The following is a 13,171-nucleotide window of genomic DNA, read 5'->3' as shown; positions in this document are numbered from 1 at the left end:
CTACTTCAGAATAAATATAATAATAAACATAACTAAGTTCAGAGAAAGGCAGAGGAGGTAAAATAAGAGATGAGGATTATTTTTTAAATGAACACAAAAGTTACAGGGTTTAGCAATAAAATTTTCATGCTTCAAGAAGTTACATCAGAAACAAAGCAAGACATTATTTTGTATTGTTTTATGGTTAAAATCTGAGAAAATAGTCTTATCCATATGCATACTTTTTAATACTTAATTCAGTTCTACCAGTTTTAACATATCTATGGGATTTTCAGATCAAATAATTGTATGGTAACATGAGATAGCAGTTTGGCAATAAACACTAACCCCGCTGCTGAGGAATAGGGGAACAAAATTTTTTATTCTTTTTATATGAAGAAAATTGATTTTGAAAACACAACCTATTCCCTTGAGTAGATAAATCATCTGCCTCTTTGGTCACAAAGATATCTCAGGATATTTCAGCTATTGGGATGTATTTTGTAAATGGGAGAAACTGGGATGGAATATTAGATTCACTCTGGAATTATCTTTTTGAAGGTTACTCAGAGTAACTTAAAAGATGCAACAATATTCTAGAAATTTGCCAGTAATCTTTTTGTTTTGGATCAGGAACTGTTACTTCATTGATTTTCAGAATCAAACCTGTTGGTTGCATAGTTGCAGTTTTTCAAGTACAGAATGAAGTTTTTTGTTATTTAAATTAATTTCTTGAATTTTTGCTGTTTCTCAGTTTGATGCTGTGGGCTTGACATGCAAATGAATATCGTCTTCCAAACATCTGTATCCCTCTTTTCCAAACATTTTATTTTGCAAATATGATTTTTGTATTGGCAAACTTGAGAAAGAGGGCAGGAAAGGAGGTCAACTTTAAAAAGCTGTTAATGAGGAAGGAAATAAAGTAGTATGATGTGGAGGAAAGCTGAGAAAAAGGAAACTGACAGTATTCTAGTGATCATAAGCCAAATGTAGGAGCACAGACTACAGCACAAGTTATTTCTCCAGGTACATTTTTAATTACAATAGAATTCAGTCTCAAAAATGAGGAGGACAGTGTTCTCCAATATACTGACTTATGAATGTTACAATGTGATATTGCTGCAGGTAAATATACCAGGCTACATCAAAGGTCTTTAAGAGTTCAGTCCATTTAGGCTTGTGAAATGAAGCCTGTGACAATGTGACAACTTTTGATGAACATATCAAGGAAGTAAACACTAGGAAGGGAGAAAGGCCATTTAAAACAAAGGACACCTAACTGCAGATAACCTGGATGAAAATCGGTTTAGTTACAAACTTACCAGAGAGTTGGGAATATTTTACAGTTTTAAGATATATCCTTGATCAGTTATAGATTACATCCTACTACTACAACTGTTTTCAGTGAAATTTACTTCACGTGAAAGTCACTGTAGGGACTCCTACCCCTTCGCAGACACAATTAAATTAAATTAAAAAGGATTTTAAGCAAAATAAAAACATTCAATTTTATTTTCTTCAACAGTATTTCAGCCATGGCTGCTGATGAATACTTTTTTCAATTGAAAACAATTATTTTTATATTTTAGAACTTCTAGAAAAATACAGATTTTTGTTTTACATCTAAATATCAGTTTTTCTTATCAAGTTGTTTTTAGAAACCTTCAATGGTCCTGATAAATTTATATTTACTATGCCCATATTATCAACCACCTTCTTAAATTATTACAGCTACGGGCATTCAGGGTATAACCAACTAATAACAATACCAATGGTTTTGTAGATGATTCTATTTTTTAATAGATAATTGTTTGGCTGAACCTCCTCTCCCCTCACAAAAAAGCAATGTGATATTCAACTGTTTTAATTGGTGATTCCTTGGTATAAATCAAAAGAAGCGTTTACAGCTAAGTAAAAATAAATTCTGAATTAGAAATACAGCAGTTGTAGGTATATTTGGAAAGCAACCTCAAACCCCAGAATTTTGAAAAATCACAATAATTTGAACAATACTTCATCCATGATTTTTCAATGGCAGTGCAAAAATGGGTCTTAATTTCAAATGAATACAGCACCTCTGTAATAAGCTGCCACAAAGTGCCCAGAAATAAGAATGTGTTTTTATTAACTATTTCCATTTCAGGAGAAAATATTAGCTTTCATTTTGAAATAATATATCTCCCTCCTCTATACAATCAAAAGCAAAGACATTTTCCAGGTTTACAGAAGGACAAGATAAAAATGGCAAAATGCAAAGGCATATACCAGTAATAGACTGCAAAATCAATTTAAGAAGTGCAACTGCAGTTGTCTTTCCTAGGTTTTTAATTATGTGTTTGTTTGCCATGGTGGCCTAATTTAGTCAAGTAGATGAGCCAACATTAAAAGCTGGTAGGAGAGGTAAGTAATCCCCAGGGTGGGCTGCTTGTGTAGAGAGTTTAAAAGCTACATGTACAGAAGCAGAAGCCAAGGCAAATTTGAGAAGGGGGTCCACATGATAAACAGTGAAAAGCCAGCAAATCAAATTTTTCACAATTAGTTGAACAACAACTGTGACAGGTTCAGCGCTTAGCATTTTCATTTGTGTGCTCAAATTTGGTTATCCGTCCTCTTTTATGCAAATGTGATGTGACAGGAGAAGCTGGGAGCACTCAAGCAGGCCGATCACTCACAACAGGAGCTAGGTCTGTACAGCTGAGAGGTCTGGATTAAATGGACTGAGTGCTGATGGATAAATGACATAACCCAGGCTGCAAGCCTCATGAAGTGATTTAGAACTTCCACAAGATGATGCCCAGAATATAAATTGCATTTTATTCTCAAATGTAAAAATAGAGAAGAGAAAAACATCAGCTTCTGCTAGTAAATAACCATACTTATAATCTAGCTAAATCCAACATGCTTATTGCCTACTACAATAAGGAACTTGGGAAAACTCTAATAGGTATCTCTAATAATTGCTTATACACCAACCTTGTAACTCTACAACTCACTGTGATGTTTTTGTGTTTGCATGGGAGACTTGGAAAGCTGATTAGGCAATTAAATCATTCAATCTACTTTGACAAATGAGAGCATGGCTGATGAAATACATTCATAGACACAGAAAATATTTTCACAATGTACTTGTAAGTAATTTGGCAGCAGAAATCATCAGGTCAGAGAACTCTATCCTACTGCAGAAGGTTTAATACTTAAGGTGATGTATTGTGCCAAAAGCATATTTACATATGAAGGCGTAAAGGATGAATTATCTCTGTAGAGCTCCCCCTCTGCCAGTATATAGGAAATTCTAGATGAAGGCGTGCCAGAAAAGTATTGCAACTTGCCCTTTCAACTACACTACTGCATTACTGTTAGGTTAATTTTCAAGACTGTTGGTAGTATTCAGAGATTGTTCAAGAAACCTTCAAACCTTACTAATGATAGGATAGTTTGCATAAAATCACCTATGTAAATTTCAGCTTGAAGATAACTATTAATTTTCCTTAATACAGTTTCTTCTAACTCTGTATCTCACAAGACCACCATGTATTTTACACCTTTCATTAAATCAAGTAGTTACTGTGGTCTAAAAAAAATTAATTGTTAATTGCATTTGTCCATTAGCTGAACTACTAGGATTTTTATTTTTTTAGTACCCATTCCCTCTTTCACTTAATGACATTTATCTCTGAGGAGGATGAATTCTTTGCAGAACATTGTTGACAATTTTCACTGCTTTTGAAAAGAACCGATTTTCCTTAAGGCCCCTTAATCTACCAGCAGAAACAAATCATAGTACCTACTGTTAGACTAAGCTTGGTAACTCAGACATCTGAATCTTGACACATCTGAATTAGTGAAACGAACAGGTCCAGAATACATCACAGGCACCAGAACCCTGCTGTGGGTTCCACAACTATTATGCTGTTAGGCCATAGCATCTCAGAGACCCAGCTCAGCTATCCCAAGACAGACCATTTCCAGTATAGAACGTGGATATATTTGTCCTGTTTTGAAGCCCAATAGTGTGTGTGAGGCTTGTTCCATGCCAGTTGGTCTCAGCATCAGAGAACATCCCAGCCGTGTTTAATTTACTAGTATTTATGCAGACCAGGAGTCTGAGTACCAGCATTCTGACAGGGAACAAGACATTGAAATAACCTATGTCTCTAGTGAGTTCTACTAAAAGCAAAAGCTATGAAGACATACTGAAATGTGATAGTGCTGGATATGCAGCAACTAAACCACAGCATTACTGTATGACATGAAATTATTTGGAAGCCACCACAGTCTACTACTTTGCAAGATCTTCAGGCAAGTTGCTATAGGCAGAAGTTGGTGTTGCAAGTACATCAATGGGCTTTTCTCACCATTCATGTGGTTGTTGGGGTTGTTCAGAAGGTCCTAGAATACCACATCATCAATCTAAAATACCATTTAAGATTCATGTAGAGGGTTCCTAACCCATTGTTCCTATAACCACTAACCAATACTAAACAGAATGGTTAGAGAAGACTATTCTTTGTTCAGACATTTGGAGGAAAACAAACAAAATACTGAGTTCTTCAAAAGCCAATGGGTATTTTTGCAAGTAACAGTATATACAGTATTTGGGGATATTTTAGAGATTTGAATGTGGATTCATGGAGATAAAAGTAGATAATTATTTTTCATAGTGATTTTTGGACTCTGATTAAGACTAAAGATTACAGTCTACCTTTCCTTTCACATAAATATTTTAATTTTAAATGGTTTTGATTATCTGATTTTAGAAAGCAGACATGAAAGCATACACAACCTCTCTCAGATAAGACAGTACTAGGGATGGCTCCTAACAGTTTTAAGGTTCAGAACAGTTACAAATCAGTTCAGCCTCATGACAAGACCATTGATTCTTTGTGCAGTCTTTGCACTGTGAAAGTGTCCATTTCGAAGGTTGAACTGACACAAGCTCCTGTTAATGTAACCACAAGAATTTAGACCAGTACCTTTCATTGTACTCTACAGCCAGGATAATGGAAGAGGATTCCCTTGTTCCAAGACAATAACTCAACACCCTACAATTTGTTCACTCAGCCAACACGTTAAACAGTTTAATACACAAGTAAGTCCCATTAACTGACTAGTTTATGTTATCCTACCTAACTTGGATGAACAGGTTTGAGCACACAAACACCCATTGACTGGACAAGTAGTCTTTCAAAAGAGAAACTGTTGACACAACATACTCCACAGAGACTCATAACAAGGAACACTAAATTCTGCAATTACTATGCAATGAAGAAGTAATCACTAAAGTGAGGCTTCTCTTTACTTCTAGGTATCTTGGATGATACTCTAAAGTTCCGAATGGAAGCTTCTGTGAAAGTACTAGTCAGAATCAGTATTTCATGGCCCTATTCTCTGGATTTAGCAGTATTTCCTGAATCTTTTACAGCATGGCTTGTCTGCAACGAACTAGGCTACCCACAGGTGTGGCAGAGAGAGGGTAGACCGCAGAAAAGGAAACTTGCATGTAAATAATTGTTTGGCCAAGAACTTGAAACTTCAGCTTCCACCTGCCTCAGCACCTCCTTCTAGAATTTTAATATTGGTAGTTTATTTCACTAACACCCAACAAATTTAAACAAAGCCAGCCTTTCTACCATCTAACCTAATTTCAAGTCCTACAGTGCTTAGTACATCCCTACACCTACTCTATTTTCCTCCCACCTGCTGTGTTCCCTGACTAAGGTCCCTAAATGCTGTCAAAATTGCCTCTGCTCCCTGACAATGATTTAACTTTTCTACACAGATCCATTAGAGAAAATACATCCTGCTCCAACCTGCTCCAACCTAGCCTCAGGGCTGCTTCACCCAGCTGGCAAACCTGAGCTCTAGGAAGTGCAAGTGCAAGCATAAGCAAGTGCAAACACAATTGTTCTGCTGCACAATGGTAAGTAGAGGAGGAAACCCTGCTGCTGCTGCATTAGCACTGCACTAACGTATAAGTCACACAGCCCTTGACACAAAGCTACCATACTCACAATAAGCTAAACGAAGGTCCTAAAAGTCAGACAAAAATCAAGGTTTTTCACACCTCTTTTGGAGGTAATGGTTGACTGATCCGAGTCTGCCTTCCCCCCAACAGAACCACTGAAGGATATGCCAAAACAAGTCCAAGCTCCTGCAGCAAAGTCCCTCTTTGTAAGGCTATTAAGAACACAAATGGGTCCAGAGAATCAGCTCAAATGCAGGGCCATGCAACTTTCAATTTAGTGGGTCACAGCTGAAGCACAACATGTTCTGTGCTTGTCCTGAGTCCTGTGCAAAGTTCAAGGCTTCTGTTCTCAACTGCTCTTCTGATCTTCTGTGGAAGCACTTCAGCTTCCACATTCTTCTCACTAAAGGTTTTATTAAGTATTTTGTCCTGGGCTCCTGTAAATCAGGGGAAGAGAGGAGACAAACCAAGAGTTAAAGCCTAACACATGTAAGCACAGTGGTGTGGGTTTTTTCAGTGAATGTAGCATGGCTTGAAACAGAATCATGGGATGAAGAGCTCTATTGATACCACCTACTCACTCCTGTTCCAACATTCCCCACCAGTAACATCTTTTCAGTCATCTGGTAGATTAGGAAGGTAGTTCATTTGTACTATCCATTTTTAAGCATAGCCCAGTTCCTCAATTACTACATTAGCACTCAAATACCTGCTGTGTCAAGCACATGGGATGGGCAGGAGTCACCAGCCACAGTCCTCTCTGATCCTGGCACATAACAAGACTATTTATGAGAACATTTTTCACAACTTAGTCCTGGCCATCAAAGCATTAATACTGCTTTATCTAGAAAATGAATTCTTGAAAAACAGTATGAAGTTCAACAGTGGGCAGAAATTCTTTCACAGAAAGATTCAAATGCTAAAAACTAGCGCAGTACTTGTTAATTCAGGGTGACTCCAGAGTGTAATTCATAAGCTTCTAAATTAATATTTTTAAGAAGGTCATAAAATGTGAACTTTAGTAACTGCTACAGCCAATCAAGGTGCCATCAATCTTGACTTAGAGTACTAACATTAGCAATTACCTACTCAAATGACTTTAAAACTTTAACAAAAGCTTATCTACAGATATTGTAGCATCTTAAAAATAGTAGTGTACTGAATTCTCCTGGTAAATCTTTTAGTTATTTCAGATTCAAATTTCTGTAACTTACTCTCTATTTATTCTGTATTCTCCTGGTAAGCTATCTTCAAAAAACAATACATAGTAGATTTGCAGAGAAGAGCCAGTAAGGAGCAAAGACCTCAGTATTTTTAGTAAAGGATTATAGAAAAGAAGGATGAAAGAGAAACAGTACTTACTTTAAATTCCTTTGAAAGGATGTTTGGAGACTGTTCAACACAGAAACTGAAGAAATAAATATATTTTAAATTATTTTTATATTCTCATTATTAGAACACAAATTTAGTGAAGACATGCAAATAATGTTGTGGGAATTCACCAAGAGAAAACTGCAGAAACAGAGAGAACTAACCTATTGAAATTTAACAAAGCCTAATATGAGTTACATTCTTTAATTGTTCATTATATATCGACAGCAAAAAGTGTTCTATATCATTCTGTTGTACTGTCAACATCCATACAATATTTCTAATAGAAAACCTATTTTGTAATTCAGGTCAGGCAGTACGTCTGCTGAGCAGCACTTTGCTTATTCCACCATAAAGACTTACAGCTAATGCTTTTTGCTCTTTAATCTCATATTTTTCAGTAACAGAATATTCTCAAAGATAAATTTGGCTACATTACATTAATACATCTATATACATAATACAAAGAATGTCGCTTCTGGGAACAAAGAAGTCCAAATCCCAAACAACAACAACAACAACAACAACAAAAAAAAAAAAAACAAAACTCCAATGAAACAAACAAACAAACAAACAAACAAAAAAAAAAGAAAGAAAGAAAAAATCCAACAGAAGTAACTTGAAGGACCACCAGAGTCCAAATTCTGAATATTGGAAACAAATATTCACCAATTATTGACTTAGTATTTTAAAAAGAGGCAGATGACCCCACAGATACTGAATATACACTTTTGGATGTAGCTGCAAAATCAGATTCTTAATCTCTCTAGAGAAAGATTAACCCATTCAAAATGTGTTAAAGTACATAAGCAGTTATGATTCCATATCCAGGTCCAATCCATTACTAGAGCAATGCATGGAAGCAAAGTTTTCAAGTATGAGCAGGTATCATTTGCCTTCGATGTAAGAACTTGTTTGAAAGATGGTCAAGACTTCAATTACTTGGGTATAGGAAGTTCACCTTTCTGAACATCTGTACAAAATTCTATGCTGCAGGAAGTTTTCCACACCTGCTCACTGGCTGCTTACTGGATATTTCTGTGTTCTTGATAAAAATTCTAATTCTACTTAACCTTACACAACATTTTTTTTGCCTAATATGTGAAGGACGGTACAACCAATAGGCGAGTTTTGAAAACAGCACCAATTAAAAAGCTGAAGATTGTAGAACTATGCAAATAAATAAACAGTATCCAAACACTACCACAGAGAAAGTAGATAGAAAAACATAATTAAAAACGGCATAAAAAATACTCTTTGATTTCCTATTTAATGAGTAGAAAGACCACACAGGGGATGTATAATTTTAAACATTACCTAATACCTCTGTGAGAGCAGCAGTGGATAAATGTTAATAATCTATCAGATCAGAATGCAAAGAAATAATCACGATAAATAAAACCAAGTCATTTTTACAAGCAGAATTCCTCTTCTTACAATCACTTCCAGCAAGTAAAGTTTCCTTCTTTAGGTGAATTCAAAGACACTGACTCCTTGGAAGTCTTGCAGCATTTTGCGATGTTTATCCACAGGTACTGATACAGCGGCCCCCTTCAAAAAAAAAGGAGAGCATATAATAATCTCCACATAGCTGATTTTGTGAGTTAGGAGGAGTATAAAAAGAATCTGTAGTGTCTCAGCACTTTTTGACACTGCACTAATGACTGAAAGGGAAAACAACACAGAATGAATTACATACATGTCCTGCATGATGTTGGCCTATATATGATTTGTGTGCATGGGCATTGCACTCTCAGAGTTCCAAGTGGTCCACTGCACACTCAGTGTTCCAATGCATGGGCTACCAGCAGCTTCCTGGTCCACCCAGACAAGACAGTAAGAGACAGTGAAGGGATGTACAAGGATAAACAAATATTTCTACATCATAGCTGAAAAATTGTTTTCTGTAATTACAGTGCACCAGTTAGAGAAGCTACAGTAGTAATTATTTGATGTACTTAAGACGAGTCTGCCATAAAGCAAATATAACTGGCTACAGTGGTCAAATTTATTCAAACTATGTTAGGCTGGTGATTTCTGTTGTAGTTTGTATGAAAATCCAATGTTGTGTGACATTTCTGTCCACCTCCACTTTCCAGCAATAAGTTTTAGCTTTTCCTATTCCAGACCACGAACATATTTAAAAGATTAGTTCTTACAAAAAGCTTTGACAAACAGGATGAAGATGCCCAAAATTTTCTGTAAGTTCAAGTGTAGTCTATCAAACCTAATTCAACTCCCAAAGCAGAAAAGGCAACAGATACATGCCTCTTGCAACACAGAAACATTCTTCTGTTTTATTCAGATTTAAACACCTGGAGTCATGTTTTGTCACTGGTACCTAAATCCAGAGAGATACTTTGTTTCAGTTCACACACACAGGATTTCTGCTGACATAGTAGGGATGTATACAGGTTTTTGCAAGAAATGCAAATATTAGCATGAGAACTGAAACAGGAGAAATATCACTGAAGCATTAAAATGGGAGCACTTCACAGCTTTTGTTTCACTTGTGTAGCCATAGTGCCCTCTGGTAGCTGAAAGAGAAAATACAAGGCTTTTCTCGAGAAAACAAACCCAAAAAAACTCCCAAAAAACCCACACATGAAATCAGAAGTGGTTTTTGGTTTCTTTTGTTTTGTGGTAGTTTGTTTTGTTTTGTTCTGTTTTGTTTTTAGGCAGAGAAAGGACAGTTTGCAAATGAGAGGAAGACCATTTCTTCGTGTTAAAACAAGGTACTTTAATGGAAAGGACACTTCTCTTATGCAGCAGAGCTCTGCAGAACTGGAAAGCTCTATAAAAATGAAAGGCTTTAACCTAAAGGTATTTCTGTGCTTCAGGAGATCTCAGCCACACTATACATGCACGTGACTTTAGCAAAAGGATATGCATAGATCAACACACATTTCTGTGAAATCTTTTCTCTTTGGCTCAAGTATCTTTACTGCACAAAATTTTGTGCAAGACAAAGAATAAATTATGATCTTTAAAAGCTAAGAAACTTTTGACATTTCCTTAGAGAGCAAATTATTGGTTAGAGAAGAGTTTATACACCTTAGAGCTGGGACATATCCTGTCTGGCTGCAGATTATCACATAAACATTTTTGAAAGTTAGTATTTCTTTTCCTTTTGTATTTAAAAGAACACTAGGTTTAAGAAATGGAAGTCAGTCCTCAGCAACTAGGAAAAGAACATCTGTACTGTTCAAGTTTTGGGGCGTGTAAACAACATTTCTGATTTCCAATAATCTCAGCTTGTCAGGAGGAACTCTAACATAATTACTTTTCTCCCTTGTCTTTGCAGGTAAAGAGTACACACTAGATGATATTAGAAGATTTGATTTTTTAAAGAAAAATTTTAACCATCAAGTTACTACATAAAAATTTTATGTGCATCTGCACTACAGAAAAATAAAATAGTGTAAAAGAGTAAAAAGGCTATTCTATCCTCTCTGCACCCAAGAGGTCAAAATGAAACAAACAGGTCTACTGTAGATGTTTTTCAGAAAAATGAATTTTGAAGAGTATATGACTCAAAATTTTTTCTTCTATTTGCTAATAAGGAAATATTAAAATCCAGTTCATCAACTAGACCAGACAGATTTGCTAAATATAGTATTCCAGTCTTTGGCAAAGAGAGGTGAGAAACGAAATTAATCTGTTCTGCTAACAAATCAGGAATAATATTGGAATTCAAGAATTAAAACTACAATATAAAAATTACTACACTATACCAGAGGGTCAGATGAGGCGAGTTTCAAAGACATCAACTGGTCTCAGGATTACAAGCTTACTGCAAGAAGAAGAAAAAAATGTTAATCTTCACTCAAACCAACAACAAAGTACAATTATTCAGATATGTTTTAGCATTAACACATATAGAAGGATTTAAAAAATAACTATCTATTAGGAAAATTAGATGGTATGTGTGGTATAGGGGGTATGTTCTTGAAATCCTTCTCATCAGAGCTCCCATTAGATTTCAAGAGAATTCAAATAAAGACTGGAATCACTGGAATCTATTTTTGTTGTATTTTTTATATACTCCAAGTTAAAATATGGTTCAGATTAAAACATGCAGAGGCATATTTAAATTTAAAAAATTATTTTGTAAGACTGCAGTATTTAGGTACCTGTGTAACAAACACACTAGTGCATTTATAAAGGTCTACAATGACCTCTTTACAGAGTCCACAAAAACTAAAGGTCCATCTTCCCCAAGGATAAGTTTACAGCTATATTGGCTCATTTGAAAAAGATGAAGCTTTCTTCTTTTATCTTGATCAAGAACTTTTACTTTGTCTGACTTAACAGATTAATTTTAAAGTAACTAAGTGCTGTAACACCAATACAGTAAGATACAACTCCACTCAGGACAATATGATGAATAACATTTTTTCAAATTTCACTTGGTTTCCCAGAAACCCCTCAAATTTCTGTTATTTGCTCCAGTTGTTCTAAATTTTTTTTTTCATTGTAACTTACTGTCTTAGTTGTAATAAAAGATAAGTAATGTAGGATTAAATCTGACTATATCTTCATTAGTTGCAACATAAAAAAAACTAAAGCTGAATTAGAGAAAATGAGGTGTTTCACTGAAAGTCTCTACCCCTTTATATTACTTTGTGCATTTGTACAACTGTAGTGTATGACGGGTCTTAAGAGAAGGAAAAATATGAATAGTACTGGCCATAAGCATTGCCTTAAAAGAGACATTCTGGTTAATTTACTGTTTTGTAGAGATAGTAATATAATCTGAATTACTGATTCTCTTTACTTCAAATGTTTTGTAGTCGAACCAAATGTAGTTTTAAACAGTATTGCCATTGAACAGCATGTCAGCTAACATCTTCATGTCCTTTAACATCCAAGTAGAAAATAAAATACCTTCTTAAATGTTACCTTTTATTCCATGGAAATTTTGAAAAGCTGTCTGGAGGAAAACCAAGCCAGCAGGATGTTTGGTTGACTGAAACAAGAATGCTGCTCCAGATGACAAAAGATTTCACTGTAAGCTATGTTAATAAGGATCTGACTGAATTGCAGGGACAAGCATTGGCTAAGGTAGTAGCAAAAAGATGGAGAGCAGAGCTAGACAAGGAAGACAGAGCAAGCCAACAAGAAATCATATGAAGAAAATAATTTGATAATGACAGAAATCTGTATTGAATCCATTCAGACTGAAACTGGGACACTGTTTGCTTATGTTGAATGACATACAACCAGAGATTGGTTTTGACTGAGGTTGGTTTTAAAGTGAGAATAAACCAAGCCATTCTGATGCAGGTGTTTTTCAACCATTCAGAATGTCACAAGGTAATAGCAGGGAATAAAATACACACCAGTAGGAAGTTTGCAGAAGGAAGGTGATAATAAAGAATTTTAAAAGGTTGCCTCCTTTGCAGGATGCAAAGTTTCAATCAAATGAATCTTGGACGGATGCATTACCAGGCTGAATTCAAAACAAGCAGGCAAACTTGGAACCCAAGTTTTCAAATTATATGATACAGCAATTTCAGATGGTTTGTAAGAAGCATCCATGTAAAAAATACACTTATAGTTGCTGTTAGCTTCTGTTGAGTGACTGCAATGAAAAGGCAGGTTTGAGCAGAAAAGCATGTCACACACTTTATGGAGCATGGACAGTGTTTTCCTGTGCTGTACCTGTTCTGTAAGACAACACACAAAAAATCTCCACATCAATTTGGCACCCTTCAAATGTACTAAATTAATTTAAAAAGTAGGAAAGCTTGTAAATAATTCAGTGAATTAGAACAGCTCATTCAGAGCACTGGATAAAAAGGTTCTTAAAATATTTTATTTTGCCTGAAATTCAGTGTAAAAGGAAATAAATTT

This window comes from Lonchura striata, chromosome 1, assembly GCF_050655825.1.
Source record: "Lonchura striata isolate lonStrDom1 chromosome 1, ASM5065582v1, whole genome shotgun sequence".
Taxonomy (NCBI): Eukaryota; Metazoa; Chordata; class Aves; order Passeriformes; family Estrildidae; genus Lonchura; species Lonchura striata.
This window is presented reverse-complemented; position numbering follows the sequence as displayed.